This window comes from Engystomops pustulosus, chromosome 3 (assembly GCF_040894005.1).
Source record: "Engystomops pustulosus chromosome 3, aEngPut4.maternal, whole genome shotgun sequence".
NCBI classification, from domain to species: domain Eukaryota; kingdom Metazoa; phylum Chordata; class Amphibia; order Anura; family Leptodactylidae; genus Engystomops; species Engystomops pustulosus.
Window position 1 is genome coordinate 5,256,961 of NC_092413.1, and position 14,340 is coordinate 5,271,300.

The 14,340-nt window shown below is 53.6% G+C and overlaps 1 protein-coding gene across 5 annotated transcripts in view; it reads right to left on the reverse strand.

The window, feature by feature from the left end:
• Positions 1–14,340, reverse strand: part of SLC29A1 (solute carrier family 29 member 1 (Augustine blood group)) — a 55,675-nt gene that overhangs the window by 36,296 nt on the left and 5,039 nt on the right. Inside the window, exon 1 of one of the 5 annotated variants that reach the window (XM_072139810.1) lies at positions 13,518–13,544. The exons of 3 other annotated variants lie outside the window; for them this stretch is intronic. The gene's annotated coding sequence lies outside the window, so the exon portion shown is untranslated. Of the gene's footprint in view, positions 1–210; positions 232–13,517; positions 13,545–14,340 lie in introns of those variants that run through there. One more of the 5 variants, XM_072139809.1, reaches the window with a different exon arrangement.

Consider the following 14,340-nt stretch of genomic DNA (forward strand, 5'->3'; position numbering starts at 1 on the left):
AATCTGGAAGCAGTGGCAATGACCCTCGTAGGGGTTAATTTCACCCACTCATTAGGTAGGTGCAGAGGTGGGCATGAACAGGTTAACCTAGCAGGGGGGGGGGGGGGTGCGATGTTCCCTGAGCACATTCTCCATGCTGCTGCTCTCTGGTATCAGCCAGTAGAGCTCCTCCTCTGCTGGAGTGCGAGGATTTACCCATAAGCCTCTTACCAGTCACTAACACCAGGATAACGAGCAATTATCCGGGGATCACCGGCCACTTACACCCGCAGGGAGTCACCCCGGCAGCTGCTGCTCTCTGGTATCAGCCAGTCCTATGGGAGGTGACCATAGTGATAAGTAGGCATCTCCAGGGGTCCACAAGACCTGGGGGGCACAGACTACACCGGGACGTGACCCCGCGCTGCGGCTGCAGACGTGCAGGACTCCACTTGTTTGTCAGGCGGCTGCGGAGCAAAGTCCCAACTTTACAGACTGTCACCCAGAGATGTGACCCGGTGCAGGGGAGCGGGTGCTACAGTCACACCACAGACTGCACTACACCACCAGGACCACCAGGAGACCCCAGAGATGTGACCCAGTGCAGGGGAGCGGGCGCTACAGTCACACCACAGACTGCACTACACCACCAGGACCACCAGGAGACCCCAGAGATGTGACCCGGTGCAGGGGAGCGGGTGCTACAGTCACACCACAGACTGCACTACACCACCAGGACCACCAGGAGACCCCAGAGATGTGACCCGGTGCAGGGGAGCGGGTGCTACAGTCACACCACAGACTGCACTACACCACCAGGACCACCAGGAGACCCCAGAGATGTGACCCGGTGCAGGGGAGCGGGTGCTACAGTCACACCACAGACTGCACTACACCACCAGGACCACCAGGAGACCCCAGAGATGTGACCCGGTGCAGGGGAGCGGGTGCTACAGTCACACCACAGACTGCACTACACCACCAGGACCACCAGGAGACCCCAGAGATGTGACCCGGTGCAGGGGAGCGGGTGCTACAGTCACACCACAGACTGCACTACACCACCAGGACCACCAGGAGACCCCGGAGATGTGACCCGGTGCAGGGGAGCGGGTGCTACAGTCACACCACAGACTGCACTACACCACCAGGACCACCAGGAGACCCCAGAGATGTGACCCGGTGCAGGGGAGCGGGTGCTACAGTCACACCACAGACTGCACTACACCACCAGGACCACCAGGAGACCCCAGAGATGTGACCCGGTGCAGGGGAGCGGGCGCTACAGTCACACCACAGACTGCACTACACCACCAGGACCACCAGGAGACCCCAGAGATGTGACCCGGTGCAGGGGAGCGGGTGCTACAGTCACACCACAGACTGCACTACACCACCAGGACCACCAGGAAACCCCAGAGATGTGACCCGGTGCAGGGGAGCGGGTGCTACAGTCACACCACAGACTGCACTACACCACCAGGACCACCAGGAGACGCCAGAGAATGGCATCATTGTTTCTCTTCTGTTACCCATGGTTATCTCTAAAGAGACACGTGCAGTCATCATTGCACTGCACAAAACTGGCCACAGGGAAGAGTATCGCAGCGAGAAAGATGTCACCTCAGTCACCGATCTATCGCATCATCAAGGAATCCAAGGAGAGAGGCTCCAGTGTTACCAAAAAGGCTCCAGGAGCCCAAGAAGGACCAGCAAGTGCCAGGAGCGTCTCTTACAAGTGTCTCAGCTTGGGGATGGGGCTCCCAGCATCGCAGAGATCAGGAATGGCAGCAGCAGGTGTGAGGCATCTGCACGCACTGTGACACTGCGGAGACTCCTGGAGCAAGGCCTGGTGTCCAGGAGGGCAGCACAGAAGCCGCTTCTCTCCAGGGACCACCAGGGACAGACGGATATTCTGCAGGAGGTGCAGGGAGTGGACGCTGAGGACTGGGGGACAGACGGATATTCTGCAGGAGGTGCAGGGAGTGGACGCTGAGGACTGGGGGACAGACTGATATTCTGCAGGAGGTGCAGGGAGTGGACGCTGAGGACTGGGGGACAGACGGATATTCTGCAGGAGGTGCAGGGAGTGGACGCTGAGGACTGGGGGACAGACGGATATTCTGCAGGAGGTGCAGGGAGTGGACGCTGAGGACTGGGGGACAGACTGATATTCTGCAGGAGGTGCAGGGAGTGGACGCTGAGGACTGGGGGACAGACGGATATTCTGCAGGAGGTGCAGGGAGTGGACGCTGAGGACTGGGGGACAGACGGATATTCTGCAGGAGGTGCAGGGAGTGGACGCTGAGGACTGGGGGACAGACGGATATTCTGCAGGAGGTGCAGGGAGTGGACGCTGAGGACTGGGGGACAGACGGATATTCTGCAGGAGGTGCAGGGAGTGGACGCTGAGGACTGGGGGACAGACGGATATTCTGCAGGAGGTGCAGGGAGTGGACGCTGAGGACTGGGGGACAGACTGATATTCAGCAGGAGGTGCAGGGAGTGGACGCTGAGGACTGGGGGACAGACGGATATTCTGCAGGAGGTGCAGGGAGTGGACGCTGAGGACTGGGGGTCATTGTCTCTGATGAATCCCCTTTCCGGTTGTTGGGAGCAGACAAGGTGAGCGATGCCCCCAGTCCTGTCTCCTGCACCTGTAAAGCTCCTGCAGCCATTCATGTGGGGGCCGGGGGGGGGGGGTGGCGGGGGGCTTCTCAGCCAAGGGAATCGCCTAAAAACCTCTCCATGAATAAAGAATGGACCAGAATGTCCTCCAGGAGCCGCTTCTCCCGACCCTCCAGGAGCAGATGGTGATGAGCAGAGCCTCCTCCAGCATGATGGAGCACCGGCCATAAAGGGGAGAACTAAATGGTGCAGGGAACAGAACACAGAGATTCTGGGTCCATGGCCCGGGAACAGAACACAGAGATTCTGGGTCCATGGCCCGGGAACAGAACACAGAGATTCTGGGTCCATTGCCCGGGAACAGAACACAGAGATTCTGGGTCCATGGCCCGGGAACAGAACACAGAGATTCTGGGTCCATGGCCCGGGAACAGAACACAGAGATTCTGGGTCCATGGCTCCGGGAACAGAACACAGAGATTCTGGGTCCATGGCCCGGGAACAGAACACAGAGATTCTGGGCCCATGGCCCGGGAACAGAACACAGAGATTCTGGGTCCATGGCCCGGGAACAGAACACAGAGATTCTGGGTCCATGGCCCGGGAACAGAACACAGAGATTCTGGGTCCATGGCCCGGGAACAGAACACAGAGATTCTGGGTCCATGGCCTGGGAACAGAACACAGAGACTCTGGGTCCATGGCCCGGGAACAGAACACAGAGACTCTGGGTCCATGGCCCGGGAACAGAACACAGAGATTCTGGGTCCATGGCCCGGGAACAGAACACAGAGATTCTGGCTCCATGGCCCGGAAACTCCCCGGATCTTATCCCATTGAGAACTTGTGGTCAATCATTTTTCTTGGGGGGGCGTGGCCTGATGCCGACCTAGGAGGACGTGCACCGCGGAGCTCCCGGGACCTGGCACCCTATCACCCTTCCCAGGCAGCCATCCTTACCTGTACCCCCTCCAGTCTGCTCCCCGGTGCCGCGGGTACTTGCCCCCATACTCCGGTGGCGGTATCGCGGCGGTCACCGGCTCCGTGAGGTCCCCTCCAGCACTTCACCTCCTGCGGCCTTCCACGTGTCCCGCGCGGCGGCGGGACCATAGCCGCCCGGCATCGCGGCTGTATACCGGAGAGGTGCTGAATACCGGGGGAGGGAACCCCCCCCCCCCCCCCGTGCTGTGCCGCCGACCCGCTGTGCTGCTGACCTGGGGGATCGTGGCAGCGCTCCAGCCAGCCCTGTATCCGGCCGGAGGCGCCATCTTACTGGACTCCCCTGCGCTGCCTGAGGCCTAGGCGCGCAGGGTTAACCCTGTCACTGCCGGACTGCAGCCAGGAATAAGGTAGGGAAGTAATTCCCCTGCTACTGCCCTCCTCTCACCTGGGGACCCCAAGCTGTGCAGCCCACCATACTCCCAGTGACCCCCTGCTCCTGGGTTTTGTTTTATATTAACCCTTGCAGTGCCGCTGCAATAGTCCACGTGGGTTTGGACTGTATCTCTGCTAATTACTGGACGCTAGGCTCCTCGATTGTTTATCACTGGCCCCCTCTGTCCAGACGCCATGGGTAACCGGAGGAGGACGGCTAAATTGCAAAAAGCGGCGTCCGGGGTGTCTGCGCCTCCATCGGATGATGAATCCATCCATGAAGATCCTCCATTCCAGTCCCTGGAACCCCTGGATGCGCAGGAATGCTCCACATCACAAGCCGTTCTTGCACAGATACAGTCAAACGCTGCAAAAAAATTGGGGAGATTCTCCCGCACACAGCCCTGCTCTCCTCAGGGGTCCCCAAACTCCTCTCCCTCCCTCTTTGAAGGCTCCCAGAGCCCGCCACAGCTTGTAAGCTATGAAGAGGGCGCTGATCCGCCTGACGTGGCCACTGAACTGGACCGCAAATTTGCAGAGGTGCTGGCGGCCATTAATGGGTGCCAATCCAAACTGGTTACCAAGGTGGATGAGCTGCGACAAGACTTTGTTCTTTTAAGACACGATGTTCACAAAGCCAAAGAGCGAATCACCGAAACTGAACGCAGAATATCTGAAGTGGAGGATGTCCAGAGGCCTATGCCGACACAGATAAGAGAGCTTCAGCGCCAAATGTCTGCTTCCATCGACAGAGCTGATGACCTCGAAAACCGCCTGCGACGGAACAACGTCAGAGTGGTTGGCCTCCCCGAAAAAGTGGAGGGGTCTGACCCGGTATCCTTTTTTGAAAATTGGCTCAAAAATATGCTGCCTGCAGATACCTTCTCCCCGTTCTTCACAGTAGAAAGGGCCCATCGTGTGCCATTCCGCCCTGGCCCCCCAGGGGGCAATCCAAGACCCTTCCTGGCCCGGCTGCTGCACTTTAGGGACAGGGACTCTATCCTCAGGGCTGTCCGTACCAAGGGAGAAATTCTCTATGCCAACAGCAGAGTGTCCTTCTACCCTGATTTCTCTGCATCCGTCAGGAAACAGCGAGCACAATTCACCGAGGTCCGTGCCCGTCTCCGTGACAAGGGGTATAAATACTCCATGATGTACCCTGCCAAGCTCCGAATAGTGGATGGTCAGAAGACTCGATTCTTCACTTGCCCAACCGAAGCACTTCACTGGGCTGATGCAGCTCCACGGGCTCCAGCTGCAAGGCCCGCACCTCCTGAGTGACTGGACTCACATATCCTTTTGTCTGATGTGCAGTGACTGTGCTGGACTTGGTCCTGAGTGGTTATCCAGGGGTCCCAAATCACTGTTACAGTATTCTAATATTTGTTTACACTTTACGTGCCTCACAAATGTACCCTGTGATTGATTTGCGCATTCTTCTTGGTCATCTTGACCAGTGCGCCATTTATGGCACTCCATTCTCTCCCTCCCTCCCTCCCCCCCCCCCTTCCCACCTCCCCCTACCATTACCTCCCCCTACCATTACCTCCTTGCGTCTTCCTTCTCCCCCCCCCCCCCCTCCCCTATTTCCTCTTGGTTCTTTCTAAATATGGCTGCCTAATAACCTCCTGATCATCTATTCATTAAGGGTTGAAGGTCCCGGGACAAATGGTGTAGGTTTGTCTTGAGTTAGGGACCACTGTTCTACTATTTGACTGTTAGTGGGTATAGGTCTACACTACTGCTGTTAGGGTGTTAGACAGGGGGTTTGTATTCTTGGGATTGTTAGTTCAGTTCTGTTATATTTGTTATGCTCACTGTTGTCTGTCTGTCTATGTCTTTGTGGTATGAAAGGATGAATGCTTGGTTGCTCACGTCTCCTTCCCCACACCCCTTTCCCTTCCGCTAAGATGTCCTCACTTAAGGTAATGAGTTGGAATGTGAGGGGACTTAACTCCAAATTCAAGAGGGCCCTGATGTTAGACGTCATTAAGCGTCAGGCCCCTCACATTGTATGTATCCAAGAGACACACCTTACGGGTCAGAAGGTCCTCTCCCTGAAGCGGGCCTGGGTGGCTAGAGGTTACCATTCCTCCTACTCTGTTTACGCCAGGGGAGTATCCATACTCATATCCAAAGCGCTTCCCATAGAAGTCATACAGGTAGCACCGGATCACTTTGGCCGTTTTGTGATCGTACATTGCGCCTTGTGGGGCTTTACCTTTACTATTGCGTCTATTTATGTCCCACCTCCCTTTGATCCAGCAGTATTGCACCTAATATCCAGTAAGCTGGCTGCTATGCCTCCAAGCCCGTTACTCTGTATTGGTGATTTCAATGCCGTCCCTAATCCCTCCTTGGATCGTACAAGTGGTCTGGACACAGGCTCGGTCCGTCTGAACGAGTGGCTCACCTCTCTAGACCTCGCCGATGTTTGGCGTAGTAAACACCCTCAAGAGAGAGAATATTCATTTTATTCCTCTGTGCACAAGAGCTTCTCTCGGATTGATCTGGCCTTTGTCTCCCCCGATATGATGCAGCACGTTGACCAGATATCCTATTGCCCGCGCAGTGCGTCAGACCACTCCGCCTTGTTCATTAGTCTCCTTATAGGCCCTCCCAGCGACTCCCGCTTATGGCGCCTGCACCCGGCTTGGCTCCTGTCCCCAGCGGTCCAGAGTACTGTTAGGGCAGCGCACAGCGAGTTCTGGGATGTACACTCAACCCATCCTGATCCCCTTCTAGTCTGGGACTCGTACAAGTCCTCGGTGCGGGGGGCATTCATGTCGGGGGTAGCTGGCCATAGGAAGTCCTTGAATGCCCAGGAGGAAAGGCTGACGGCTGTACTGGTGACTGCAGAAAAGGATTATCTAGAGAAACCTACTCCGGGGAATAAAAAGACTTGGGCTCAGGCGCAGAGGAACCATCTAGCTGTAGTGAAGGAGCGCACCAGCAAACGCCTGCAAGCCAGGGAAGCGTCCATCTTTGAATTTGGAGATAAAAACGGGAAGCTGCTTGCGTATTTATCGCGGGCTGAACGCCCCTGTGCTTCCGTTCCCTCTATTGTTGATGGTAACGGAGCATTGATCACAGAACCCCGGGCCATTAACATGGTATTTCATGAATACTATTCTTCTCTTTACAGCTCCAGATTGTCCGCCTCTTCCGTCGAGATTTCCGGATTCCTTGACAGTCTTCCACTTTGGAGGCTCACACAGGCACAGTCATCGGAGCTTGATGCCCCGCTCTCGGCAGAGGAGGTGGAACTGGCCATCCAATCGTTGCCCCCCGGTAAGACACCTGGACTTGATGGGCTGGGAGGTGAGTGGTATAGGGATAACTGTGAGACTCTGGTCCCCCTTCTCCTCAGCCTATACTCCGATGCGCTTGATAGTGGTTCCCTCCCCGACTCCATGCGAGAGGCCCTTATTGTAGTTCTTCCTAAGCCTGGCAAGGATCCCCTGCTTCCTGACTCATACCGCCCAATTTCCCTCCTAAATTCAGATGTTAAAATACTAGCAAAAATTCTGGCAACAAGGCTTAACAAAGTAATATTATCCTTGGTTCACCCGGACCAGACAGGCTTTATGCCAGGGAGGGGAACTGACATAAATATACAAAGACTACACCTGAACATTGCAGAGGCAGAGCGGTCTCCAGACCCTGGGTTTATATTATCCTTAGACAATTGTAAGGCGTTTGATTCTGTGGAGTGGCCCTATTTGTGGACCCTTTTGCCTAGAATGGGTTTTGGCCCTCGATTTACAGCATTGGTTAAGCTACTGTATAACGATCCCAAGGCTAGGGTGCGGACCAACCTTAACATCTCACCTACTCTCCCTATGGCCAGGGGCACTAGACAGGGTTGCCCACTATCTCCCCTCCTCTTCGCACTCGCCATTGAGCCCCTTGCTGTGGCGATCCGCCACTCTGAGGGCATTAAGGGCATAACTAGAGGTACTATTATTGAAAAGGTATCTCTCTATGCCGATGATACACTTGTATACCTTGGGGATGTGGGCCCCTCTCTGGAATCCCTTCTGTCCTTGATAGAACGTTATGGGGGGTTCTCAGGCCTTCGGGTTAACTGGGACAAATCGGCCCTATTTCCCTTATCTGAGGTAGGGGTACACTCCCTCCCCGTCCCAGTCCGGGTGGTGTCCACCTTTAAATATCTGGGAGTCCAGGTGTCACGCAAGGTCCAGGCATTTACGGAGTTAAACATTACACCCCTGATAGTTGCAACGGAATCGCGCCTAAAAGCCTGGTCCACTCTCCCCTTGTCTTTGTACGGGCGTATTAATATATTTAAAATGATTTTTCTCCCAAAATTTCTATACCTTTTCCATGCCTGCCCTATACTACTTCCTAAGAGTCTGTTTAAACGCTTGGACGGCATTCTCAGGTCCTTCTACTGGCAGAGTAGTGCCCCGCGATTCAGTCTAGCGCTGCTTCAGGCTCCCAAGTCTAGGGGTGGACTGGCTGCCCCAGATCTGTATCTTTATTACCTGGCTTCCCAGCTAGTATATGCCCAGTGGTGGATAGATATAGACATGGGTAATGCAGCTACTGCACTGGCTGGTGCCCTAGTAGGTTCCTACGAGGCCCTTACAAACCTGCTGTACAGGTATAAGTCCCCATCTGATACCCCCCTTCCCCTACGTACGGTAGCGGTGTGCTGGCGTAGGGCGCAATCCCTGGTAGAACCGAGCAGCTCTCCCCCTCTCTCGCCCAGGACTCCATTGTGGCTCAATCCGTGGCTCTCTCACTTCCTCTCCCTCCCGGGCTGGACAATGTGGGGGGCAGCAGGGGTGAAATTTGTAGGCCAGCTCTTATCCCCGGAAGCAGAGTTACTCAGCTTTAACGAGATAAGGGAGAGACATACTGTACCCAATACGGCCAGCTTCCATTACACGCAACTGCGACATGCATTCAAAGCCCAATTCGGCTCCTTCAGCCTGACAGTGAAATTCTCCAAACTAGAGACTCTGATGAGTACCCCGGACCTCCCTAAGCCACTCACTCAGTGCTATGCTCTCCTACAAGAGCAAAAGTCCAGACCGTTTGATAGAGCCTGTGAACGCTGGAGACAGGATATCCCTGACCTGTCAGATGATGACTGGAGGGAGGTCGAACTGTCCTACTTCACATCTGTAGTGAGTGCGAGGGACTTCCTGATCCAATCTAAATTCCTCCATAGAGTATACTTCACCCCTGCTAGACTATTTCGCATGGGAGCAATGCCTAATGATCTTTGCTTTCGCTGTCAGGCTGAAGTCGGATCCTTCCTGCATTGTGTCTGGTCCTGCCCTAGGGTCCATGTCTTCTGGTCCGAAGTGCTGGAGTTCCTTAATTTACACTTTGATTTCCCACGCTTACTATCTCCCTCTGTGTGTCTCCTCGGCATCATAAATGAAGTTATCAATGGCCACTATGACAAAATTTTCTTTAGGTTTGTCCTATACTACGCCCGAAAAGTGGTGGTGATGACCTGGAAGGACCAGGAGCCCCCTCCATTAAAAAGATGGATACTACTCATTAATAGTGTCATTCCCCACTACCGGTCCCTGTATACCAACAGGAAGTGTCCCCAGAAGTTTGATCGCATCTGGTCCAGATGGTGCGCGACTCCCCATACAGCCTTATAATCACATGTGATATATACTCCTCTCCATGATGAAGGAGACTGAGCGTGCTGGTGTGTGTGTGTGTGTGTGTGTGTGACTCCCCATACAGCCTTATAATCACATGTGATATATACTCCTCTCCATGATGAAGGAGACTGAGCGTGCTGGTATGTGTGTGTGTGTGTGTGTGACTCCCCATACAGCCCTATAATCACATGTGACATATACTCCTCTCCATGATGAAGGAGACTGAGCGTGCTGGTGTGTGTGTGTGTGTGTGTGACTCCCCATACAGCCTTATAATCACATGTGACATATACTCCTCTCCATGATGAAGGAGACTGAGCGTGCTGGTGTGTGTGTGTGTGTGTGTGTGTGACTCCCCATACTGCCTTATAATCACATGTGATTTATATTCCTCTCCATGATGACGGAGACTGAGCGTGCTGGTGTGTGTGTGTGTGTGTGACTGATTGTCTACGTGTCAATAGTTATTTGTGTTGTATCAAGATGTCTGGCTGCAGTATCTGCTGTTATCTATTGTGTAATATCCCTCAGGTAGTTTTGTAACACAGCAAGAACCTGATTGTTACCATGGCTGTTGTATAATAATCCTGTATTGGGGGGAAGGAAATATGTGACAGACAATCTTGATTTCTGGTTTTGTTTATTATGTTTGTATAAAAATTCAAAAACTGCAAAAATAAATACTTTTAAAAAAAAAACTTGTGGTCAATCATCAGGAGACGGAGGACAAACAAAACCAACACATTGGGGGTCATTTACTAAGGGTCCGCAGCCGCGAATCCGTCGGGTTTTTCCCGAATATTTCCTCTTTGCGCTGTATTTCACGGGATTGTGGTGCACGCGATAGATTTTTGGCGCAATCGCGCCAACTTTCACGCAACAGAAATCGGGGGGCGTGGCCACCGGACAACCCGAAGGATTCGGAAAAACCGCAGAATTTAAAAAGCCATTTGTGTCGCAAGATCAAGCACTCACATACACCAGAAAAAAGCAGGTGAACTCCGGCGGACCTCGGCACAGCAGCGACACCTGGTGAATATCGGCGCACGGACCTTACTGAATCCCAGCAGAACCCGAATCAGCGTCGGAGAACCCACCGCTGGATCGCGACTGGACCGGGTAAGTAAATGTGCCCCATTGTGACAGAAGGCAGCAGTGATAGTGCAGGAATGGACGGCGATCAGTCAGGATCTGGTGCAGGAGGTGAGTGAGAGCTGCCGGGGAGAATTGCAGAGGTCCTGAAGAAGAAGGAGAGGTCCTGCAGATACTGACTGGCTGCAGTAACTCCTCCCACCTGACAATAAAAGCTTCTGCTCCCCATAATATGATTGCACTTGTATCTCTGTTGTGTCCTTCTCAAAACTTCTGGCCCTGACTGTATATACTGTATCCTCTGTATACAGGGCTGTATATACTGTATCCTCTGTATACAGGACTGTATATACTGTACCCTCTGTATACAGGACTGTATATACTGTACCCTCTGTATACAGGACTGTATATACTGTATCCTCTGTATACAGGGCTGTATATACTGTATCCTCTGTATACAGGACTGTATATACTGTATCCTCTGTATACAGGACTGTATATACTGTACCCTCTGTATACAGGACTGTATATACTGTATCCTCTGTATACAGGGCTGTATATACTGTATCCTCTGTATACAGGACTGTATATACTGTATCCTCTGTATACAGGGCTGTATATACTGTACCCTCTGTATACAGGACTGTATATACTGTACCCTCTGTATACAGGGCTGTATATACTGTATCCTCTGTATACAGGGCTGTATATACTGTATCCTCTGTATACAGGACTGTATATACTGTATCCTCTGTATACAGGGCTGTATATACTGTATCCTCTGTATACAGGACTGTATATACTGTACCCTCTGTATACAGGGCTGTATATACTGTATCCTCTGTATACAGGGCTGTATATACTGTATCCTCTGTATACAGGGCTGTATATACTGTATCCTCTGTATACAGGGCTGTATATACTGTATCCTCTGTATACAGGGCTGTATATACTGTATCCTCTGTATACAGGGCTGTATATACTGTATCCCCTGTATACAGGGCTGTATATACTGTACCCTCTGTATACAGGGCTGTATATACTGTACCCTCTGTATACAGGGCTGTATATACCGTACCCTCTGTATACAGGGCTGTATATACCGTACCCTCTGTATACAGGGCTGTATATACCGTACCCTCTGTATACAGGACTGTATATACCGTATCCTCTGTATACAGGGCTGTATATACTGTACCCTCTGTATACAGGGCTGTATATACTGTACCCTCTGTATACAGGGCTGTATATACTGTATCCTCTGTATACAGGACGGTATATACTGTATCCTCTGTATACAGGACTGTATATACTGTATCCTCTGTATACAGGACTGTATATACTGTATCCTCTGTATACAGGACTGTATATACTGTATCCTCTGTATACAGGACTGTATATACTGTATCCTCTGTATACAGGACTGTATATAGTGTATCCTCTGTACACAGGACTGTATATACTGTACCCTCTGTATACAGGGCTGTATATACTGTATCCTCTGTATACAGGACTGTATATAGTGTATCCTCTGTATACAGGACTGTACACCGGGGGCAGGAGACGAGAGCAGAGAGTGAGGGGGAGACATGAAGCACGGGCGCAGCAGAGACCTCCGGTGCACTAGTGGGCTGCAGGGTGACAACCAGGCGGAGATGTGGCTTCAGGATGATGATGATGTGGGGGGTCCGGGCTTCAGGATGATGATGTGGGGGTCCGGGCATCAGGATGATGATGATGATGATGTGGGGGTCCGAGCTTCAGGATGATGATGATGTGGGGGTCCGGGCATCAGGATGATGATGATGATGATGATGTGGGGGTCCGGGGCTTCAGGATGATGATGATGTGGGGGTCCGGGGCTTCAGGATGATGATGATGTGGGGGTCCGGGCATCAGGATGATGATGATGTGGGGGTCCGGGCATCAGGATGATGATGATGTGGGGGTCCGGGCATCAGGATGATGATGATGTGGGGGTCCGGGCATCAGGATGATGATGATGTGGGGGTCCGGGCTTCAGGATGATGATGTGGGGGTCCGGGCTTCAGGATGATGATGATGTGGGGGTCCGGGCTTCAGGATGATGATGATGTGGGGGTCCGGGCATCAGGATGATGATGATGTGGGGGTCCGGGCATCAGGATGATGATGATGTGGGGGTCCGGGGCTTCAGGATGATGATGATGATGTGGGGGTCCGGGGCTTCAGGATGATGATGATGATGTGGGGGTCCGGGGCTTCAGGATGATGATGATGATGTGGGGGTCCGGGCATCAGGATGATGATGATGATGATGATGTGGGGGTCCGGGCATCAGGATGATGATGATGATGATGATGATGATGTGGGGGTCCGGGCATCAGGATGATGATGATGTGGGGGTCCGGGCATCAGGGTGACGCCCACATTGGGATGAGAGTCCAGTGACATATGGCAGGTGCCGTCACTCAGGACTCCTCCTGTCACCATGTGATGTGTCAGCGGCCGCCCGGTGTGTGACCTCCGGGGTCACCACCAGGTTCACAGACCCCATCACCCCAGGACAGCGGCGCCTCCCAGTGGTGGGACATCCCAAAGACAATAACCAGTCCAGCTACTGTGACCGGGGCGACCCGAGGTCCGAGGAGAGAAACCTCCCCGGGAGCATGGAGCGAGGGAGGATTGGGGGTGGCCAGGTAGGTGCCCTGGCATCATACCACCTACCTACACAGACCTTCATGGCAGTGCCCTCTACCTGCAGGAGTGACCGGAGCGTCTGTATGATGTGCAGGAGGCCGAGCAACTCACCGGACTCACGGGGGCACCGGACTCACGGGGGCACCGGACTCACGGGGGCACCGGGGCAGCGAAAAGCAAATGGGCAAAACGGGGCAGCACCGGGCATTACATGGCGCCGGGTACCGGGCTCACAGGATCTGCTGATGACACTGGACTCCGGGAGGGACGTAGAGGAGTCCAGGTCTCAGGGGCAGGATTGCGGCTGGACCCTCCCCCGCACCCGTCAGACCCTGTAACCCCGAATGTGCCGCCTCAGAGACAAGAACTTATTTACCGTGAAGGTTCCCGGGGTCACATGACCCGGCGTCTTATCTCCCCCTCCAGACGTCTCACATCTGCTGCATCATCACTGCAGGCACAGCGCTGCCCCCACACCGTATCACACCGGCTTAGATACACCAGAGACACCGCAGACCGTATCACACCGGCTGAGATACACCAGAGGCACCGCAGACAGTATCACACCGGCTTAGATACACCAGAGGCAGCGAAGACCGTATCACACCGGCTTACATACACCAGAGGCACCGCAGACAGTATCACACCGGCTTAGATACACCAGAGACACCGCAGACAGTATCACACCGGCTTAGATACACCAGAGGCAGCGAAGACCGTATCACACCGGCTTACATACACCAGAGGCACCGCAGACAGTATCACACCGGCTTAGATACACCAGAGGCACCGCAGACAGTATCACACCGGCTTAGATACACCAGAGGCACCGCAGACAGTATCACACCGGCTTAGATACACCAGAGGCAGCGAAGACAGTATCACACTGGCTGAGATACACCAGAGACACCGCAGACCGTATCACACCGGCTTA